The sequence below is a fragment of the Dermochelys coriacea genome, chromosome 11, assembly GCF_009764565.3.
Source record: "Dermochelys coriacea isolate rDerCor1 chromosome 11, rDerCor1.pri.v4, whole genome shotgun sequence".
NCBI lineage: Eukaryota > Metazoa > Chordata > Testudines > Dermochelyidae > Dermochelys > Dermochelys coriacea.
In genome coordinates, this window is record NC_050078.2 from 14,569,916 (window position 1) to 14,593,892 (window position 23,977).

General features: G+C 41.9%; 1 long non-coding RNA gene across 1 annotated transcript in view; it reads right to left on the minus strand.

Annotated features, from left to right (window-relative positions):
• LOC122458058 overlaps positions 1 to 18,474 on the minus strand; it is a 120,037-nt gene extending 101,563 nt beyond the window's left edge. Inside the window, exons 1-2 of the long non-coding RNA XR_006277886.1 lie at positions 18,087 to 18,474; positions 4,340 to 4,419 (exon numbers count right to left, since the gene is read on the minus strand). This is a non-coding gene — a long non-coding RNA (uncharacterized LOC122458058). The remainder of the gene's footprint in view (positions 1 to 4,339; positions 4,420 to 18,086) is intronic.
• Positions 18,475 to 23,977: the final 5,503 nt, after the last annotated feature.

The window sequence follows — 23,977 nt, forward strand, 5'->3', positions numbered from 1 at the left end:
GGTTCAGCCAAAGTTCATGGAGCTACTACAAAATAGCTTCCCCCCCCACTTTTCAATCATTATGAACCTTCTGCTTTATATTGTACACACTTGATTATTCTATCCTTGAAATGTCTATAACTCTATTAGGTTCTTCTCCTTTTCTTTTAACATACTGTAAATTCCTTTCTGTGCTTAGTTCGGTTTATAGCTTACAGCATTAGGCTTTTAAACTTTCACTACATTGCCGAGATTAAATCATGCGACTGGCTGAAAGATGAAAATAAAGTAACTGGGACTTGCATTAATATTAGGAAGAAACAAAAAAATGTGAATAATTTCCCCTCCTCTTTAACCCCTACTATCTTTCACTTAAATATTTAGATACAGTAGTAATCAAATTCTGAAACAGATGTAACCTAGGCTCTCTTCAGAGACAGGAAACAGCATTTAGTAATGACCCCTTCCCTTCCAATTTTAAAATAGCTGAAATCCCTCAATTGTGCCTAATTCTAATCTCCCCCAAGAAAAGCTCAGTGATACTGTTTTACCAGCTGAGACATTAGGGTAGCCTAAAGTGAGCCATTTCAATTATTTCATTTCTTAAATTGTTTTAAATGACTGCATGTTAATTATGCTGACTGGAAGCTGGGGGAAAAGAATGTACTTTAATGCACGTAAGCAAGTATATTAGATAATATGTACAATAAGTATTCTGAATTTCCAGCCAGGTAGTAGCAAAACCTGTTTAATTGGTTCCATTAAAGAAACCTTCATGCAGAATATGGCATTAAAGCAGTAGCATACATAACACAGGAGGAACTGGAAGAAGATATGTCCCTTTTCTGCAGCAGTAACTGAAAGTTATTTTGGAAACTTTGATCATGATAGCAGTGATATGATATGATATGATGATATAGACATGTGCACCATGTAAATGTTATGTATATGTTATGTATATACATGCTCTCTGAGTAAGAAACCTGCTGTTTAATTCAGGTGATCAGCTACAATTATAGCTTTAATAATTTTAAGGAAGTTAACTGATAAATTATGAAATATGAATGCCTTAATTTTGTCAGAAAAATTATCAAGGCTAGACATTGTATCTGTTTTTCCATTTATGTTACAGTATTATATTTTAGCAGAAACAAGTTTTTTCAGTTACTTGGTCATTTTTACTTATCTGGTATAATTACTGAGACAGATTTGCAATATTCAGTGTCTGTACAGATGAACACTTTAATACCTTAGATAGCTCATTTCCTGGAATCAGCCCAGACTGGCACGATCCGCAAACTTTAAATCCTTTTTACAAAATTCAAAGACGATCAAGATTAAAATTCCCAACTGTGTATTTTGGATCACCTCCAAAAACATTCAGTCTTTATTCATTATTGGATATTGTCTTGATTAAAATTCCTGTTGGTTAGTTCTATGGCTTAAGGAGTAATCTGTATCTTAGCTTTTGGAATGTATTAGTATCATGTGACATGTATGAAGTCCAAATTAATATAGAGCAATCTCTCTCACTAGTCAGCATGAAAAAGATTTAGAATGTTTCAGATTTCAGCAAAGCAGTTCAGAAAAATTTATCTTGCACTAACCTTATAACATAGCTTCTTCAAATTCTAAGTCAGGAATAGCTCAAGTTTATTCTACTCTCTCAAAGAGTTCTGATTTAATGAAATGTTTGTGTATCAGAAATATACTGAATATCCCAATGCATAAAATAATAATCTGTTTCATTCTTCTAGTCCCAAATCAAGAGCTATACTTTCTACAAAACCAGCAATTTTTATAAAGAGGCCAAATTCATCCGTGGTATAATTCCACTGAATAATTTTGCCCAATTGACTTATTATGACTTTAAAAAGAATAAAAGTGTCTTCTGATTCTCATCAGCTATGCGCCTATGTTTTCTTTATGCTTCTGAACTCTAAAGCTAAAAAAGTAAGGGGAGACAAACCTTAGAAAGGGCTTATAACTCAAAATTGTTGCATATCAGACCTTTTTTCATGCAGAACCATGCAAAAATGCACATAACAGAATATAAAGAAAATGCAAAAGAGGAGGTTGCTAGTGTCCCTGAACCATGATTTTAGCACCTAAAACTTAGACTGAAACAAGTAACTTGTATGAGATGTTATCTAGAAATTTTTAAAGGGCCACAATCTAAGGGCTTGTCTACACTTAAAATGCTACGGTGGCACAGCTGCAGTGCTTCAGTATAGACACTACCTACATTGACAGGAAGTTTCTGAGTGGTAGCCGTGTTAGTCTGTATCAGCAACAGCTTATGCCCAAATAAATTTGTTAGTCTCTAAAGTGCCACAAGTAGTCCTTGTTTTTTTTTACTGATAGGAGGGGTTCTCCCATCAGCATAGGTAATCCACCACCCTGAGAAGTGGTAGCTATGTCGACAGAAGAATTTTTCCATCAACCTAGTGCTGTTTACATAGGGACTTAAGTTGTCTTAACTATGCTGCTCAAGGTTGTGGTTAAACCGACCTAATTTTCTAGTGTAGACCAGAACTGATACTCTTACTCACCCTCAGTAGCATCTTACAAGAAGCTGTGATAGTTCTCAGGGAGCCCAGGACCATGAGTCACCTTCTTACTCCCTGACTCCAGCAACAGCAAGTCTTTCTTGTGGTAGCTGGGTGTCAGCTCCTTGGCACCACCACACTTTCAGCCATTCAAGCACTCGTCTCTGGGCTCTGCCAGCCCTAACTTCGCCATGCAGGTTAACAATAGCTCCCAACCCCCAAGTCCCTTTGAATCGTTCCTCTGTGATGTCCACCCCTGACACTGGCTATTCGCAGAAATTCCAGATCCTCTGCATCCAAAGGTGCAGTGTACCCCAGTTTACCAGTTTTACCTTAAACCACCGCACCTGTAAACCACACAGCACTTGTGAGTACTTATAGTAAAACAAAAGTCGATTTATTTAAGAAAGAATAAGTTTTTAATTAGAAACAAGAGAGAGCGCTGGAAACAAATGGGTTACAATAGAAAATAAAATAATAAAACAGGAACCTGTCTCTACACTTACCAGTAGTTAAATTTCCTATGCTATGAAGTTAGGGTGACCAGACAGCAAGTGTGAAAAATTGGGACAATAGGGCGGGGGTAATAGGAGCCTATATAAGAAAGATCCAAAACACAGGACTCTCCCTATAAAATCAGGACATTTGGTCACCCTATATAAAGTAATCCCTCCCTCCCCAGCCAAAAGTCCAGACCATTGCAGAGTTGGCTCGTTTTTCAAAATCAGGATCCAAATATTCATAAAACCATCCCTGCCCCACAAAGGGTTTTCCTCAGTTAATGAATACAGAGTGTTTCTCCCTTCCTCTGTGTTATACTGAAAAGTAGCCTTTTGTTTCTGTTCACAATCAGGGTGAATCCCATCTTCTTGTAAAGATTCTTTTTTACCTGTAAGTGGGTTTGACTGGTGTTGCCTCTGACGGTTTCCCATTTACAGTCTTAGTATTGCACAAGGCTAAACAACTGAACCTCACTTTACATCACCAGCCAAACAGGGTGGGGTGACAGGCTCCCTTTGCCCAACTTAGCCAACACTGAGACACATTATTGCCTGGTGATTAATTTGTACTCTAAGGCCCTAATGCATGCTTTCACAATAAATACATTACTCCTTAAATGTTATGTGTATGTTTGTACAGTTTTATGTATGTATATTTCGCAATGAGTGTGAATCTTGACAAGTTATGAGCTTTCTATAGATACATTACCTGTTACTATTGATGCCTAAAAATCCTGTAAGGCATGTGTTTGGTGTAGTGAGTTTGTCAGGTCTGAGGTGAGAAATGTTTGCAAAGAACAAAGGACCCTTTGCCAAGGGGTCTCTGTGTCACAGTAGACCACTGACTTCACTGAGATGGTCCATGCAGTAAGGTGAATTCAGTGTAAATTAGGGTACCAGAATGCAGACATAAATATTTTAAAGTATAACTTAATCCATAACAACAAGAAACATGCTAGCTGCTGCTAAGAAGCTGTTCTCATATTGCATATTCAGTCCAACACAGGAGCATGGAATAATGGGTCACTACTACTCCCATTCAGTGCCTTAAAAATTAGGCTAGCTCTAAGAATATAACCACTAATTTTGAACCCACAATGGTTTACCCACAAACACTTGTTGGTACAATGGTTGGCAGTTAAATGCCTTCCTGGTTTGCACTCTCAAACCAGCAGGTACAAACTGGGAAGCCAGTTTTAAAAAGCAGGATCTTTGAACCATTTATTTTTGTCTAGAAAGCCTCATGGCAATATGTACAGCATATGGCAGTCCCGCAAAAGAGGGCCGCATAGCTGAGTAATGTAATCTTACCTTGTTTCAGCTGTCCTCATACAGAACACACACCCATTTGTCAGACTGAATATCAAAGTGACTCTTAGAGGCCTGGAAACCTGAAAAACAACAAGCATGCATGTCAAACCCTATGTTTTATCGTGTTTTCCTCCTCCCCTTCCTGGGGCTGTGGGCTCAGAGTTGGAAGTTGTCTCCAGTATCTTTACAGCGGACTCCCTGGTAGATCATTTTGCAGCCTGTTGGCCTACTTATCTTATCACAATGCTTTATTTTTTGCCAGGAGTGCTCTTTTAGGGTGAAAGCAACACCCTGTCACAAAGCTGGAGGCTCTGCATGTGGGACTAATACAGTGTCAAGGGGACAGAATTCACTCAGGATAAAAGTAGGGTAAGGATTATCTGCATAGCCAGGCAGTGGGTGCTACTACAGCCAGGGATTATAGTAATAATTACAGCCACTGCAGGGTTTCCAAAGAATGCCAGGGGCCACAGCACCACCTCTGTGTTCTGACACTACTTATGGAATACAACCAGAGTTGTGCTCTGTGCTCTGGGCCTACTGCAGCTTGGACCGGACCAGCGAATTTTGCCCTTGAGCAGATTTCCTTCAAGCTGAAGAAACGCCACTGGGCGGTATAGCGGACAAAAAGCCAGGTTCTGATCTCAGGTACACTAACATAAATCTGGATTTACTCTGATGGATTTACTCAGAACGTGGCCCAAATATTCCAACAGAAGTAACATTAGTGTGATTTATTCCTCAAATGGCGGCATTGCCTGTATCCTTTGCACTTAGGGCTCCCAGTATGGTATTTGTGCTTATACCCAACAATGTCACACTACTGTTCCCTTTACTGTTCCCTTTTTGGAAGTATTCAGCCTAGCATGGACACCAAAAACTGGGGATAGAATCCTGACTCCATTGATTGGGAGTGTCCCAATTGGCTTCAGTGAGACCAGGATTTCACCCTCTGTGTGAGGTCTTGCAGAGTGAGGTCTTGCAGCACATTTTGCCACTGTTGGTAATACTGCCTCAGGATCATAACAAGATTTAATGCAATAAGGAGTTGTCCTTCATGTTTCCATGTACGGTATGAGAGTACAGGTGACCTGCAGAATTATATCTCTACTTTAATGTGGCAAACAAATAAACGGGGGAAAGGCAAAAGCTTTTCATACAGGGCAATGTGGGATTCAAGAGTCAGGACTTCCAATCCCAGCTCTGCACATAAATCATTGTGTGAACTTAGGCAAGTTATCTCACTTATATGCCTGTTTTCCCATCAGTTGAATGGGAATACTACTACTTACAAGATATTTTGCAGATATTTATAAATTATTTTGGTAGAAATAAAATAATTGTAGTGAAGTGTTCTAAGATCTGCAAGTGAATGATGTTATGTGTAAACTACTATTATTCTCCTTCCGCACCTTATTTCTGGGTGATCTCATCCGTAAACATAAATACAACTACCATCTCTATGCTGAACACTCACAGACCTAACTCTCTGTTCCAAACCAGTCTCCTCCCTCCAAACTAAAATCTCAGCCTCTCTCTCTGACATTACCTCGTGGCTTTCTAGTCATGGATGTCTAGCTCTGCATGGCTAAAACAGAGCTACTACTCTGATCCACTGCTCCATCCTTTGTCGATCACCATTCTGCATGTCAGTCATCCTTGCAATGTGGATGTAGTCTTCGACTTAGGACACTCTCCAGGTACTCATATCCAGGCTATGTCTAAGTCTTGCAGATTCTTTCTACATAACATTGTGGCCTTTCCTATCTATCCCCACAACTAAAATGCTCATCCAAGGTCTCATATCACATATTAATTACTGCAACATCCTTCTCTTTGGCCTTGGAAAATGCCTTGTTACCCTACTTACTTATATCCATTCAGAATGCAATTCCAAAGATCACTTTGCTAGCCTGTCACTTGAACCATACCCCCTCTCTTTGAATCCCTCCACTGTCTCCTCCTCCTCTATTGCATCACACATAAGCTACTTATCTTCACTTTCAAGGCTCTTCATGACCTATCCACATCCTACCTATAGTCTCTCATTCAATATTGAATGATATGGACTTTCACCTTCGGTCAACCCATGATGTCAGCCTCCATCAACCCAAACATTTGCTTTTGCCCATACTTCCCCCCACACTTAAACATTCATAACAGCTGCTGGTGTGCCAAGATCACTGTTTATCAGGCTGACCAGCACTGTCTCATTGTTTCCTTGTTCCCTATCTGTCTCCATTTATTATCTCATCTGAGGCTGTAAGCTCCTGGGGACAGGATCATCTTTTTTTCTGTGTTTGAACAGCTCCTAGCACAATGGGGTCCTGGTCTGTGCAATATTGCTCAGTGTCACACATTCTGTGACAAACTATGCAGCATTAGTGACATTGGGTCAGAGGCTAGGCTGCACTTCTAAGTGCTCACAGCCCAAGGGGAAGAGGGATGGCTAAGCTGGCTTTAAAACCACCTGTGCCCTTGTCTGTTTATGAGCTGCTCTGCAGACTGGAGCAAGCCTGGTGTAAATTAGACCATCCAGGAGGTCTACCTACAGACAGCAACATTGCCCGGATCTCTGCAACTGGGACTCCAACTGTATGCAGGGACTCCACCCCTTCATGCCCCTGATACGTCTTGCTACAGTTTGTTGCTGTCTTCATCAGTTCCTGGGAATTTAGATCCTTTCGGTGCTGCTCCAGCCTCTTTCCCTAGTTTACAGGAGCCATAGTGGGGTGAGAATCTAATGCATTTAGCCATCTCCACCCATGCATATAGTGACAGCAACTAAGGTTCCTTTACATCAGGGATCTCAAACTCAAATCACCACAAGGGCCACATGAGGACCAGTAAATTGGCCCGAGGGCCGCATCACTGACACCCCACCCCTCCGCGCTGCCTCCGGCCCAGCCCCCATTTCACCCCTTCCATGAGGCCCCACCCCTTCCCCGCCCCCATTTCAACCCCTTCCCCAAATCCCCACCCCTGCCCCACCTCTTCCCCTGAGCATGCAACTCCCCGCTCCTTCCTCTCCCTCCTGGAGCGCTAAGCGCCACCAAACAGCTGTTTGGCGGCCAGAAGCACCTGCAGGTAGGCAGAGGAGTGGGGACGCAGCACGCTGGGAAGACAGGGAGCGGGGGGAGGGGAGCCTGGCGGGCCACAGAAAATAACTCTGGGGGCTGTGTGTTTGAGACCCCTGCTTTACATCATGGACAACAACGGAGAGAGGGAGTGAAATGGGGTCCAGTCACGATGCTAGTGAAACCAATAGCTAATTTTATTGTCTACCATGGGAGCAAGAGCGGCTGCGTGATCACTATAACCACATTTTCAGATGTGGGTGCCCATAGCTAGACATCTATGCAGATATTTCAGCACCTAATTAAGTGACCTGATTGTTCTGAGGGCTTGAATGGGAGCTGGAGTTGTTCAGAAAATTAGACAGTTATTCAGCTGTCTAACTTTATGTACCCAAGTTTGAAACTATAGGGACTCAGCTCAAATTTATGTAAGCCCTTCCTGACCCAAGCAGTCCTTATTCGTGCAAATTCATTGACTCCAGCTGCACTACTCATGTGAGTTAGGGTATGCAGGATTCTTTTTTTAAGCCTATAAGCTTTGTCTGATAGAAGCAGAGGTTTGGAGTCTTGTTCCGTTTTTAAAAAACGTTTTGGATGTGCCTTCCCATGCTATAGCTAATTATTGCTCATTCCCCTGCTAGGGCTTTGAATCAGGTACTTTGTGGTTCCTGGGTGATACTGGTTGGCAAGCCTAAGGGTTGTTTAAATGTATCAGAGGATGGTTGGCAGCTTCTTGTAAGCATTCACTCTAGCTTTTATTGTAAGTGTTGTCACTTTCTTCTCTTGACACTTACTGTGCCTTTAATAGCATTGTTTTGATCCTGCTGCAGCACTGCTGAGAATATTCATACAAAATGAGCAATTATTTAGATAGCTAAGCCTTTGTTTTCAGTGTTACACCTTGGGGTCTTCAGGGAAATGTAATATATGTTCTGATTCCAATAGCTGCTTCCAGGCAGTGGCACACTGGTAAAGTGAAATGGTGATATTAGTCAAGTTAAAGGAAAAGTTCAGAGCATAGCGAGTTGGCTTCTAATTCTTGGGATGTTCCACTAAAGGGATATAAGGCTTCGGGCTGGGTATGTAAAGGCATTAAAGCACGGCTACTGATGTCGACATAGCAGCAAAATGAGAACAGAGGCATGCATGGAATTAAGCGGCAGACTGCAATTTTTATTAAACTTTAATACCGGGGAGGGGTGCTACCCACCCATCACCCAAGCTCTCCTATACCAGGCATTTAATTGGTTCCAGTGTGGAAGTTATAGGGCCCCTTTCCACTAAGCCATAATGAATGGAGCCAAAAGAGGCTCCACATGGCCCCTGAACTGGGCTAAATCCTGAGAGCTGGGAAATGCTGGTCAATCAGCACCCCTCTCTCCCAGAGACACCCAGGGGAAGGAGCTGCCTATTGTCCCTTGACAAGTGTCTCCCTCCCTTGATACTGGGACTGTTCCCCTTTCACCTCCAGCCCCATCACTTTCCCCCACCCACTGATGCCTTTTTGCATCCCTATGGTGAAGACTGTTGACACTTTTATTGCTTTACATCTAAACTCAATGAAAATGCATTGCAAAGTGAAAAGGAAGCTCAGGGACTATAGTTTACAACTGGCCAAAAAGTTTCTGTTAAAATTGATTTTCAACACAAGATTGGGTTTTCGATTAAACAAAAATGTTTTTTTACCTAAAAGTCAAAAATCACTGAAGATAATATTGGCTTCTTCAAAAAATTTTCTCCATTTTATCTGAAAATGAAATCAAAACATTTGCTGACCAGCTACCGTCTATTATAGCCACTTTAGGGTAACTTTACTAATATGCTTTTTACCTTGTGTGCCAATATACTCTGGACAGGTGCTTTGTCTCCTGTATTAGTTTCTGAGCATTCTCCATATCTTCAAGACTTGACAATAGTGGGAAAAGATCATAATGCAGTGAAAGAGACATCTATAGCTAAAATTCATGTATACCACAGCACTCTAAGTGCATTCCATTTACAGGACAGGATTGGTTAATGATTAGTATAGCCTCAGTTTTTTCCTAGTGAAATGCAGCCACAGGTACAAGGAAAAATATCCACAACATTGTATTCTTCTTTCCAGCAGAACGGGAAAGAGATTGAAGCTACAGACTCTCTTCAAAACCTAAACAACAATGAATCTGTTCTTTCAAATTTCCTGCGTCAGCAATGATATCTTATCTATTTAAGGAACTCAGGTTGCATTATATTTTTCATGTTAATAGACAAAACTGCAATGTATTCTTATTGGTGACTATTACCCTTAATTCATCTATTTCCAGAGTTTCCCAAACACCTACCCATAGCTTTGTGAACCCTTACAGTGGTATTTGCCCAACAACCCCATCCTTCTTTAAGGAAATGACTCCTTCCCCCTGGCTACACTGTTCTACATTAACCCTGTTATAAATGTTATGCGTTAGAAAAATGCTTCTCGAGAATATAGAGAATAAAATGTTGTTAGCTGATCCCACTGATTTTTATAGAGATTTTGAAAAACCCTTTATTATTATTAATAATAATAAAGAGCTTTATAAAAGTGGATAAGCATAGTGATCGGCATTTTAAAGATGGAAAAACTGAGGCATATAAAAATTATGTGACTTCTCCAAGATCTCACAGTCAGTGGCAGAGTCAGGACTGGCACTTGGGTCTAATGAAATCTAGTTCTCAGCTGCCACCGTGCTATAGCATGGGGCTGGAAGTTAGGAGACCAAGGTTCTGTTGCTGATTTGCTTTCCATTCTAAGCCAATCATAAAACCCTGCTTCCAGAGTAGTTGTGCACACTCAACTAAACTTTTACACTTACAACCCTAACCCAACAGGTTGGGTAATTTTTAACCTGCAGCCATGCTGAATTGCTCTTCAAGGTGCTAAATCACAAAGGATAATGATTGACTCCTTCTGACATGGAAAGTTATTGTCATCATATTCCAGAAGTTCTCAATTTGTTCAGGATGCTACACATTTTAATAGAGAGATTGTCTTGTAGATACCCATCTCCCATTCATAAATGGGCAATGAAAGGCAGAGTGGATCTGTGGATTGGGCATAAGGTTAGAAGTCAGGAGAACTGCATTCTGTTCTTGGCAGTGCCACTGACCTGCTGGGTAACTTAGAGCAACTCAGGTAACCAATCTGAGTTTCTGATTCCCGTCCCCTCTCTTTGACTGCCTTAGCTATTTAGACCACATTCTTCAGGGCAGACATTCTCTCTGTGTTTGTACAGCGTCCAGCACAATGGGGCGATCTTGGTTGAGGTCTTTAGACACTAAATAATAATAATATCATTGTAGCAATGACAGCAATTCTTATGATAATCTCAGGAACATATTTGTGTATTTTTAGCTGTTGCAAGGATGACAAAAATTGACCTTTAAAAAAAAAAATTAATCACACTGTCCATGTTTGCTCTTCATCTCCCCTATTTATTCTGTTCCTTGGTGCTAGAAATAGGTCAGGGCTTTGTGACCAGCCTGTCCTTCACTAAAAATGCTGTATGGATCAGCTTGGGAATCCCCTGTCAAATCTCTAGCATCCTCAGATACAGAGGAGAAACATAAGACCAGAAGTTGTTGTGGGACAATGGGTTTCCTATCAATTTTTAGAAGTTAGGCCTTTTCTAGAACAGAATTAGGGCTTAGTGATTAACAAGTAGGATTCTGTTCGTGCTTTCCAGTCATTTGTTGGGACTGGTGGAGGCACACTGATGTCTTCTCTTTGTGATGGCTTGTAATGGTTAAAATGTATGCTACCTGAATGAATGATACTGAATGCAAAGCCTTATGCAGGCTCTCTAAGGGCGGCTGGATGTTCACATGAAAACACACAATCAAGTTCTCAACAGGCAACAGGAGACTGGAGTAGCAATGCAAATCAGCTTGCTTTACTAATCATGCTCATAGCCTATCTTTCACTATAAAAGCATGTAAGGAGCGAGGGGCAATCAAAGCCTGGAGAATCTGTGGGCCAGGGGAGCGTGTAAGCGGTGGTTCAAAACCACTGGTACAGACTCGCAGAAGCAACGCACTGTTCTGCTGCAAGTGACACTGTCACTTTTATCACAAGCGAGTCATATGTCCTTGGAGCAGAATAGGCTGACGTGTGTTCGAGTGGTCAGAGCAGGTGCGTGGGAGTTAGGACTCCTTGGTTCAAGTTCTCTGAAATGACTTGCTGGGTAATCTCAGGCAAATCACATAGAATTACTGGCTGCTTTGAAAATGTTGGCCTAAATGCCTCAGTTTTTGGCTGCCCACCTTGTGTTAACTTGAGCCTAATATTGAAGTATTGAGCTCCCACAACTCCTCTGGCTTGACTCAGGAGCTGAAGTATTTGGCAGTTTAAAAAACCAGGCCCCTTCAGGGTGTCTCGAGTTGAGCGCCCAACAGTGAGGCGCCAAAAATCACTAGCCACTTTTTAACAACTTGCCCTTAACTATTCTGTAAATTAGTTTAGCCAGCTGAAAAACAGCAGTTTTCTACCACTCAAGAGTGCTGAAAGGCCTAAATAATGTTCGTAAAGCAATTTACTTAAGAAATTGCTGTATAGCATTATTAATTCTGAACAGCTGTAGATATGATATGTACACAACTGTTGCACAAATGGGTGATTACTTGCCATCGGCTGATACTTGGTAAGACTGAGGAGGACTAGTTCTTCCTGTCTAAATACATATTTTAAAACTATTTTGGTGAAGATTGGATATTTTACAAGAGCTCTGGATGCTCTGAGTCTAATTTGCAGTTCCTATTGACAAATTCCTGTTGATTTTAATGATCATTGTTTTAAAAACATGCCTCATTTATAATTCTCATTATTTTTTTCTGTTCAGTTACACTGGACTATATTTTTAGCTCTGTATCTGAATGATCATGTACAAACTAAATTAGAAGGAACAATTTTTTTTTTAAAGCATGCATATTTGGCATTCTGATTGTTTTTAAGACTATTTTTAAAGCCATGTTTTCTACAACAAATTTAATAGTAAGACATTTCTCTTCAAAAGTTTTTATAAGGGATATGCATGCAATTCACTGAGCAATTAACTTGCCTTGGAAGTACTGTGAAATAAGAGGCAAAAGACCAAAGTTTAGAGTAGCAGTAAAACGTAAGTTTGTGTGTGAATCTGTGTATGTATAAAATAACTGCCCTCAATAAAAAGATTTTTCGATACAACAGAATAAAATATTAAAGGTTGATAAAATCGTGTTTATATATGTATAATATGTGAACTTATCTATACTTAAAAACATCTATAATTATGTACCTGCAAAATAATTTGGCATGTAGATCTGCCCCTATCTTTCCATTTATAAATAATCAGTGAAAAGTTTTTAGGCAAAAACATAAACTTAAGAAAAATATCTTTTACTATTTTGGAATTATCCAGATCCCAAAACTCAAGTGCTTCACATCATTTAACACACATAATTACGACAGGATTTAAAATCTGCAACAGAAATTTTCAGTTACAGAGTTATTCAATTAGCCTGCCAGGCAAAAGGAACAGAACTAACATAGCAGACCCTGAGACTCTCACTTGGCCACTCTAGGCCAAGATAGATAGATTCTCAGCAGCTTCCACTGAGCACAGCAGAGAAAAGGGTGTAGTGAGTTGTCAAGAAGGCGGTTACAGCTTCGTATTTCACTGCCTCAGTGTGACAGCATCCAGGATAAGTCAACCTCTTCCCCTGCAGCTGAGAAGTGCTTGTACATGAGCAATGAATGTGAGACAGGGGTTCTATAGGTGCACACATGCTGTGCCTCATACAGGAGCACAGAGAGGACAAGTCAGAGTGGAGATTTACAGAAGCAGAGAATCTCAAGTTCCCCCCTCCCATGGCAGTTGTGTAAGTGCATTCGTTAGCTGACTTCAGCCACTGAGATGAAACAGATTCTGCCCCATAGTGCACCTTCTAAACAGCTGGCCACATGACTGAAGTGGGGTGCAGGAGACAAATGACTCCTGCCTCAGTCTTCTGCTACCTGGTGAATTTCCCCCAGGTTGATTTCAATGACAGGCCCAGAAATTGATGTTGCTCCAGTTCAAGCTGGTATTTTAGGAGAAACTAACATTGAGGAAAAACCCCAGCAGCCTGTAACTCAGATCTGAACAGGAAAATGATTTTAAAAACTGCCTGTTCTTTCCATTGAAATGCGGCTTCAACTGAAGCCGCATCAATTCCAAAGGCTTGATTTTTTTTTTTTGACAAGAACAGAGAAAATTAGTTTTAAAGGGCTGCTAAATTGCTAGCTACAGCTACAGCATTTTAGAGGTGCCTAAGATCTCCAGCAGTTTTACACAAGGATTTTAAAAAATCACTATATTTTTAAAAACAAAAGGTAAATTTGCTTTTTCTGTTCCTTTTATGAAGAATACATTGATACAAGACAGATACAGAGGCTGCCATTAAAACCAAAATCAGAATTTGCTAACGGTACCAAAGATACCACACAAAGACCATAGTTAATTCCTATTCTAAGGTGTGTGGGGCAACCATGAAATTTCAGTTCTCTCTATAGTAATCTGGAAAACACTGGGTTTATTATGGCAATTATTGTGGCACACTAAGTTCCTACCAATAAAGACTTGCTGTGGTATATACATGGCTTGGAATATTTCCTCACTCTTGCCTAATATTAAACAGCAATGACAGAGATCAAATATAATACATACAAATGGTATTTACAGCGTCTATATGCCCATAAGAGAGAAGAGAAAAACAGATACAACACATACAAGTTATAACTTATTTAAGACTCAACTAGCTAAATATTCAACATGTGCTGTACAGATATGGGCTCAAAATGTACTTCGGTCACAGCTATATATTAAACAATATAATGAAATACAATACAAGAGTATAATATCAATAAATAGATCAAAGGTCAGATCACTGTGGCTCCCTGATATGGCTCCGTCCTCAGAACAAAAAAGCTTCACACGCAGATGCTTCTAGACAGTTGATTTTAGCACACATCCGTGTGTCTTTTATTTTTTTTTAGAGTTCTATTTGTTAGATTTAAATCATGCAGTATACTTACTTGCATTAAAATAGCTGTTTTGTGAACACAAACAACGAAAAGTAATAAACACCCATTCCAGATTGTGTTTTGATACCAGCCAGCCCCATTGGTGTAACTGAAACACCCATTTGTCAGATCTCCACAAACAAACACCAAACATAAACTGGCAATTGGAAGCCTGAAACATCTGATACCTTTAAAAGTGCAGGCAGGATGTTTGATGCCAGAAATTCAAATGTAGTGCTTTCTAGTGTTTGGGCCAAATATTATCTCATCATTGTTGTACCACAGTAGAAAAAATATTCAGGAAGGAGATAAAAGGAAAGCAGTGGGGTGTGGCTAGAAGCCAGAGAATTGGAATTACAGTTGGATAAAAGTAAAGACCAGGTGTGGCAGATTATTTTGATTGTTTTGCATTTCACTGACTGGTGCTCAATAGTAAGAGTGGTGTTCTCTAAAAAGCAACAGAGAAAAAACAAACAAACAAAGGAATGTCCAGGGCAAAATAAAAAGACAAAGTTTCCCAAGCGGCCAGGTGAGAAGACTTAACTCTTCCCTTTGGGACTGGAGTCCAAATGAGTAAATTAAGAATCAGGCTTGCTGCGCCACAAAACCACTATAACATGATTGTTAAACATCTGCTCAGCAAAGGCCCTGCAGGACGGACAGCACTAGTGTTGCAGGCTAGGACTGAGGTGCCTTGGGAGACTCTGGAGGCTGTCTTACTGCCTGATTCTGCCTAATATTAGCATGTACTGTTTGTCCTTCACTTCTATGATCACCATTCTGTTAAAGACATTAAAAGAACTCGGCAAAACAAATCCATCTCCTGTGAGCAAGGTCCATTCAAAAGGGCGGGCAGGTTTAGGGCCTGGAACACTCCACTATGACCTGCAGGTAGGGACAAAGGCATCTACAAACCTGACATCAGCTCCTTTGGGGAAAAGTAACACATGTGGCCCATTTCTGCTTTTAACCTGGGTTCTGGGCCTGCAAATCAGCTTAAGGATCCTTTGGTTATGCTCATTTCCCACATTCATCCTCCTTCCTCCCCCATCACCATGCGTAAGTATGCAGAGCCACTGTGGGAGCCTACTCCATGGGAACAAAGGGAATCTAAAATCCTTCTGGGAGGTTTCTGCACAGCCGGTCCCCAACCCACAGAGGAAAAGTCATGCTTATTGCATTCTGCACCTTGTGTTCCTTGTAAAGTGGGTGGCAGGATTTGTCCCAGTGTGAACAACTCTGACTTTTGCAACTAGCACACTCACAGCATATTAGCCATGCAACCACACTGATTGGGATATAATTTTCATTAGGAATTAACTGTTCTTTATACAATTTCACCAGTGCAGTAAGGATAAAAAAACAAGATCCCTTAGAAACTTCTCTTGAACATGTTTCTGTGACCAATGGACTTAAATCCTCAGTTTTGGTCCCTGATGTCCTTTTTATACTCAGTTCATCGACAGAGTAGAGAATTGTCTAAGTATTTTGTGTTAAGATTTTCCTGCATGACTCCAGTACCATAAAACACCCACTTGTGTTGATTGACCTTCTGCACTACTATCTCTCTCTCTCTCTCTCTCTCTCTTTCTCTTTTGAGCCTTGGAATTAATCTTCATCATGTCAGCCTGTGAAGTTGCACAACATGCCCCCTGACCAGTGAGGTGCTTGGTGATTAGAACAACAGAACCATTAGCCCCTAGGTTTTAGCCACACAGGTGATTTCTAATATGTCTCTGTGAAGGGGACCAGTGACTAAAGATTTATTTGATGTCATCCCAGTGCTGTGTGGACAGCAGTGGTGGAGGCACTTATGGAATCAGGAGAGTTTTAGAACATCTGCTTGTGAAAGAACTGAAGAGTTTAAACAGTTAAAGCCCCAAAGCTGATAAAGACTGGATCAATATGTTTTGGACAAATTTGTAATGAGTCTTGTTTGGGTTGATTTCCATTGAGTTCTAACATCCTGATTGCTAGCCCTGACTAGGAGGTGTGTGGTAAACTCTGGTTAGGTCCTTGCAGGTAAACCTGTGTAATGACCTGTTGCAGTGCTCATCCTATTGCACAAAGGTTTCAGTTTTAACACCCCCGAACACTGGAAGAGATTGCTTTCTATTCCAAACGCTCCACCGTGCATCAGAATTTCCTGGCTGTGTCAGTGCACCATCACATGTGAGTGAATCCAACTTTGGGGGGCCAGAGAAAGACTGATATTTAGCAATTATAGATAAATAAGATTAGTTTAATTGTCATTCTCAACTGGGGAAGGTAACTCAAGGCAAAAGTTATGCCTATATTTATGGCATAACTCATGACTGTTTCTGCATGCTACAGCTCCAAGCATTCTGCCAGCTGCGGAAGCTGGCAGTCATTTTGCATTGAGTTCTGAGCAGACCTGTTACAAAGCAGCACACACCACAAGCCCTATATGGAGATTTTCCATTAAGAAAACAAGAGCAAATGACCGTGAAATAAAAATAATTCAGAAGTAAAATATCTATTGATTCTTTTTACGTGGATAAGAAGAGCATCAGTACAAGAAATATGAGCAGACAACCCAGATTCCCTGTCCCAAAGGGTTTACAATCTAGATTGCAGAGCTTTGGGCAGTCTTTCTGTTTTTGTTTGTATAGCACCTAGAACAGTGGGGTCCTAGCTGCTACTATTATACAAACAAAAGCAATAAATACACAGCTGCTAACACAACACAAAAATGTTGCAGAAGCAAAGGGATCTCCTGGCAACTGCCAGAGCCAGAGCCATACCCACACCCACACAGGAGCACTCTGATTTCTTACAAGTGCTCTTCACTTTTAATCACTCATCTCTTAAATTTGAACTGGAGGTTTTCAAATATGTTAGCATCACTTGCTCTCACTGAGAGCAACTCCAAGGCAAGTTTAACAGTGATCTGATTTTTCAGGTCTCAGAGTACAGAAAAGCATCTTAAATGACTGACTGGATTTTAATGAAACATTCAATACTGTCCCCGTTCTCCCCCCCATTACCCTACCTCCTGAGGACCCCTTCTCTGTGTCCCCTTTCTTCACCTCTTTTCTGCTTCGCTCTCCCCCCACTGAACTCACTCCAACTTCCACTCTCAGAGTGTGCTTGTCCCTGCCGCAGCTCCCTCCTCTGCAAGGTCCCCCTCCCCACAGTCCTGTCCCCTCTCAAAGGCTCTCCAGCCCTTCCCCCCCCCCATCATTCTCCTATGTTGCACCTGTCCCACCACAAACATCCCCAGCAAGCCATGCCCACTCCATTCTCCCACTGGGTTTATCCTTGGCTCTAAGCTAAGCAGAGAAGGTGGAAACTAAGAAGAAACAGCAGCATCTGCAGTTTATTCTCATGCCTGCCAAGCCAGGCTCCCCCGCTCTGTGCTCGGAGCCAGCTGGTATTTGGGTGGCCTAGCCAGGTGGGGAGCTCTGCAGTTCAAGAAAGAAGATTCAGCAGCAGCCTCCTACTCAGCAGGAAATCAGAGTGGCCCCAATTTGCAGTAGCCTGCAATGCAGCTGCCTCCCCTCAGCTGAGCACCCCCCCCAGTCCACAGCTGAGGTGTGAGAGTAGATGAGAATCCATCTGAGCACTGCTGCAAAAAGCAGCAGCAGAAACCCACCTGTGCTTCCCACTCTGCAGCCTTGCTTTCCTCCCCTCCAGTCAGCTGAAAGTTGGAGGCTGAGGAATATTTGTTGTTTCTTCCCCAAGGCTGAAGGGGGATGTGCCCCTCCTCCCTCCTTTAAAATTACACCTAATTCACCTCTTTTGGCAAAGTACAAACAAGAAACATATAGGCCAGGTAAAACCTTGCAGTTAAATTTTACAACATATCACCCTGCCCCAACCCTGATTTCTGCTCCCTGTCATAGCCCAAAACAGCTTCCAGAACTTTCTCCCTTAGGGCCTGATCCTGCAAAGACCTGGTCACCTCTTCTGATGTATAGAAAGCCCTCAACTCTCACTGACTTCAGGTTGTGACTCAGACCCTGCAGGCTCTGGCCCTGGGTAGGCCTGCATACGCCTCCCTCTCCTTTTATAGAAGCATGCAATCACACACAACCCTGTATTGACCTTGGCTTGACCCCTTCACACTCCACACAGTTACTTAAACTTTGCAAAAGATATTCTCTTCAATACATATAATTAGTTTTTAAATTCTTTCATTCCACTACAAACGAGGGGTTTCACAAATTATCTAGTCAGTTACTGGGATTTTGTCTATTATTTTTTAAAGGGAAATGAGTACAATGAAGCAAGAAAAGTAATCGAAACACAGTTTTGTCAACTACACGTGTAAAAGAGATAGTGCCTATTTTTAAAAAAATAGATTTAAAAGATGTTACTATTCCATAGGGGGGAAAAAACAACAAATATGACCCCTCTCCTTCCAATTTTACTGTCAGCTGAGTTTACCTAGGAGCTTCAGTACCACAGCACAGATCCCTACCTCTTGAACTAAGAATAACTCCATTAGCTAGTGGCAGTAGTAAGCTATTGTCTTCTACTGAATCAAGTATCAGAAGGAAACATGATAATCCCTTTCTGAGTCAGTTACAGTAAGAGAACCCAAATATGTACTTTCTGTCTGTTTCTTTAATCTAAAATAAAAGTTATCCAAAGAAAGAACAAACCAGTATAAAGTCACCATGCATCAACTCTCTATATTCAGTGTTCTAGTTAGTATTCTCAAGTGTAAAATTTGTTTCCAGATCTGAACTTCCCCAAAGTTAGGGATTGTGGTTTGGATTTGGTGTCCCAGTTCAGGCCAATTTCTTCTCTAGCTCTCTGGAAAGTATACCTAAACTCAATACATTGCAAGAAAGATTATAAGGAATTTCTCTTAGATTTTTCTCCCCCAAATGTTCTTAAATAAATAATGCTGGAATGTTTAGGTGGAGCGTGGTGCAACACTGACTAGCAACAATCAGATCACTCAAAAATTGCGTCATCTCCAGGAAGAGCTCATCTCATGGTGTCTTAACTTAAATTTTGCAATAAGAGTTTCCAATCCTTAACTGTAATATATGGGCAAGAGTAAAATTCACAGAAAGGAAGGAAATATTGGCACCCGACTTCACAACATGGCCAGCACAATGACAAATAAAATCTCATTTTCTGCAAATTGTACACTACATAGATCCCTCGCCCCCTTTAAATAAATGAGCTAATTAAACACCACTTACTTTTTCCGTAGCAAAATTACATGTCGATTCTGGACATGTTCACATGTGCTTGACATATTTTGCATGTGTAATTTATGTAGCTCCCTCTATCCTTAGGATAAAACACATATGTTCCACACATGGCTGTGTAATTCAGACTAGAAGTGATCCAAAGAGATGAAAAGTAGTACACTAGCTGCAAATGCAGGACTGGTTGTCAATCTTTTAAATATGGTGGTAGTGAAAGCTAACAGAAATTCTACTGCTGTAGCAGAGTACTCTATGGGTCAAATCCTGAAAAGACTTAAGAACACAGCTCCTGTATGTGTTATATATTACATCAATGGAGCTGTTTAGGACCTGTTCTTTCCTGGGAAGAAGTCACACCTTCTACTCAGAGCTGCTTATCATATCAACAAATGGTTGGGTTCCCACAGGCAGCAAGATGTGGCAGAATCTGTGGCAAAACTGGCTGCTGTTTTCAATAGTAGTAGCCCTAAAACTACAAGGGAATCAAGGGGAGATAGGAGCCTCTATGCCCCAAGGCATCTAGTACTGGGGAAAGTGCAGGAAACATGTTCCCTCTGAAAACAAATGAAAATCTGGGATAAGGGAAGGACAATAGGACCTGGCCTTGGGGGAGACAAAGCTTGAAAAGCTGTTGGATGCAGGGAAGCTGGCCCTGAAAGCTGCTTCCTTATAAAGCAGCAAGTAGCCGCCTGCCTTCTGGCTGTGCTCCCAATGGTCCTTCGATTTGCTGACAGGGAAAGGTCACTGTCTCTCTCACCTGCTGTCAGGAGGGTCCTGAGAGACAAGTGAAGAATCTCAGCAATTGTTCCCAACCAGCAGAAGTCAACAAGAAAAGCCAGGAGAAGCTATGAGGAGTCCGATACATCTGAAGAAGTGTTTTTTGACCGACGAAAGCTTATGCCTAAATAAATCTGTTAGTCTTTAAGGTTCCACCGGACTCTTCGTTTTTGTGAATACAGACTAACACGGCTAGCCCTCTTGATACTTGACACCATCCAAGGAGAAGGCTGTAGGTAAATGCAGAAAGTCACTTTCTCTCTACAAGAGGAAGGGAACGGCAATTAGAACCATTAAACTATTAATGTGTAGAGAAAGAGAAGGGAGGACACTATACACCTCACATAACAGTTTTCCGCGCAATTTGTTTGGTTTTTTTCTTCAACAAGAAGAGAGATTTCCAGTTTGGCCAATTCAAGGATGCCCTCTTGTGCAGTGAGTCAGCCAAACTAGGACATGTACTTTCTTAACCCCCCAGAAGATGTGTTTGGGGTTTGGTTCATGGAGTGGGGAAAAGATTAGGTGAGGTCTTTATTTTACTTGTCCCTTTCTTAACTCTGCATTCCTCTGTTTTGACCCCCTACCTTAAGTTTTCATACCCTTGGGTCCCTGTGCCTACCTCCACCAAGTCATTACTGAAATCCTTGCTGTGCCAGCATGAAGGATAAAATACAGGTATTTGGGTAATGTCATTGTGAAGCTGCTGTTACAAATTCAAAAGTACAGAAGTGATTACTGATTTTTTGACGGAGACAAAGTTCCAGCACCCTTACACCTGCCTGTATGCATCCCATGTGTGTACATGTTTCAAGTGCCCCAAAGACCATTCCTGTTTTTAAACTCTTCTAAAACATAAATTGTCACCTGCATAAGGTGAATATTTTCTTACTCTGAGTATGACTAATAAAGTTCCACATGGAAAGTTCAAAACATCAGCTCAAATTCCTTTTTAACATCTGGAGACTTATTTATGTATTCTGCTTGCAGCAGAGTTATACCTATAAGATGCATGGGAAACTTTTGCAATACATCATTCCAAACAGAGAAAAGAAAGAAAAAAGAAGTAAGAATCTACTAGAAAGAACAAATTATGCCAATTAATAACTGCAAAGCAGAGAATACTTTATACTTATATAACGCCATCAAGACAAAGATGCCAAAATACAGTCCTTCACCTTTCACTTTGTGCCTTCTCCCTTGCAACTGCACTCCCCTGCACAAAGAGCAGGACAAGGGGGGACTTGATCATAGTTAAGGCTAGGTTTATGTCATGGAGGTCATGGAAGTAGAGACCTCTGTGACATTCTCTTCTTCAGCCCCAGGGGCTGCAGGACTATGGAGCTGGCAGCCAATGGGGTCCTGCCAGGGTTCCAGTGACAGAGGGCCCTCTTCAGGGTTCCAGTGACAGGCAACCTCGCGCAGGGAGGGGATGCCTTGAGCGAGCAGTTGGGGATGTTCCGTTTTCTTTTTAGGAAATATGGTCACCCTGCAGCTTCCAGCTCCCGGGGGTAGAGGGGGAACCCCATAGCTCCCAGCCACCATGGTAGCAGGGGAAACCATGGAGCTGCAGCAGCAAAAGTCACAGACAGGTCATGACTTCAGTGAATTTTTGTTTATTGCCCGTGACATGTCCGTGACTTTTACTAAAAATAACCATGACAAAATCTTAGCCTTAATCATAGTCTAAATGCCTAGATGAGGAAAAGAAATTTGATAAGAAAGCTCTTCAGTCTAGTAGCCAAAGGTATAACAAGATCCAATGATTGGAAGCTGAAGCTAAACAAATTCAGACTATAAATAAAAGCACCATTTTTAAAAGTAAAGGTAATTAACCACTAGACCAATTTACCAAGGGGTTTGGTGGATTATCCATCACTAGACATTTTAAAATGGAGATTGGATATTTTTCTTAAAGATATGCTCTAGTTCAACAGGAATGAATCCAGGGGAGTCCTATGGCCTGTGTAATGCAGGAGGTCAGACATTAGCTCAGCGGGTCCCAAACTGTAGGTTGTGACCCCAAATGGGATCACGGTAGCAGCGGATGGGGTTGTTGCGATCCCTACTGTGTGCAGGATGTCATTTTGCTCCACGCAGTGTGACTTCACATGTATGGTGCATGTGAGGACACGAAGTATGTAGGACATCATTTTGCTCTACAAAATGGCATCCTCTTCACAGCGTGACCTCGCATGCACCATACATACTAGGTCATGCTATGCAGAAGATGCCATTTTGCTCTTCAAAATGGTGTCCTCTATGCTGTCTGAGATCCAGGGCAGAAGTACTTCTTTAAAATGGGGTTGTGCCAGTAAAAAGTTTGGGAACCCCTGCACTAGATCATCACAATGGTCTTTTCTGGAGTTATAATCTGTGATTGGAAAGACTTTCTTCCTTCTCCCTTCAAAATACCCCTGCTGTAATGTTTTCAGCAATAATCCATCAAAAGGAGGAAATTATTTGAGAGGCCAGAGCGAAAAACCTCACTGGTTTCATACTGAACTATGTTTGGCTGCCCAGTGTGAGCTGTATGATCTATCTAGGTTATGCATCCTGAGAACCTTTCCAGGCTAGGACTATATCTGCCTCTATGAAACGTATAGCAGCAGGAAAGCTTGATGCCCCACAGATAGAAGACTTGCCAACTCTCATGAATTTATTGTGAGATGCGATTTGTAAGTAAAATTAAGCTTCACTCATGATCTCACGAGACAAATCTCAAATCTCAGGAGTTTTTTTTTTCAGCCCCGGGTGGACGGGTTCCTGCTGTCAGCCCCATGAGGAGGGGCTCCTGCTGTCAGCCCCCCCCGTCAGCCCCGTGAGGAGGGGCTCCCACTGTCGGCCCCAGGCAGTGAAGCTCCCACTGTCAGTCCCGAGTGGCCGGGTCTCCCGCTGTCAGCCCCATGAGGAGGGTCTCTTGCTGTCAGCTCTGGGCGGCCAGGCTCTGGCTGTCAGGTAAGCTTTTCTGCCCCTTTCCACATCACCCCATTGCCCTGTCTAAGCCCTCCGTCTCCCACCTCTTCCCACTGCCCTGAGGTGCACATTGTTTTGGGGAGCCGCTTCAATACACCTCCTCTGCCATTGCAGTACATTGTCTCCCTCAGCAGCCGCTTGGAGCAGCACTGGCCTGGTTGCTCAGCTTCCACCCACACCTCCTTCTCAGTTCCCCAGGGTTTTCCTTCCTGAGCTGGGCATGGCAGCTGCTGCTGACCAGGAGCAAGGCAGAGACCAGATTCCATCATCTTCCTCTGCATCCCCCACTCCTGAGTGAGGGTTTCTGGCAGGGGAGCAGCAGGTATGAGGCAATAGTAGGGCCACAAAAGGTATGGAACATTCATTGACTTTTGGGGGGGAAGTAAAGGTTTATGCAGTTCCATGCATGATGTTCCTCATCAGTGAGCAAATCTTTAATGTTCCTCATGTGGTTGTACCTTCCCCACCACCTCCGCAACAAACAGGTTGCTTGTTGGTGTTTGCCAAAATGGTGGCAGGGGACCATTTTGGGGAGATTAGTAACTTTTTCTCACTGGTGCAAAATGTC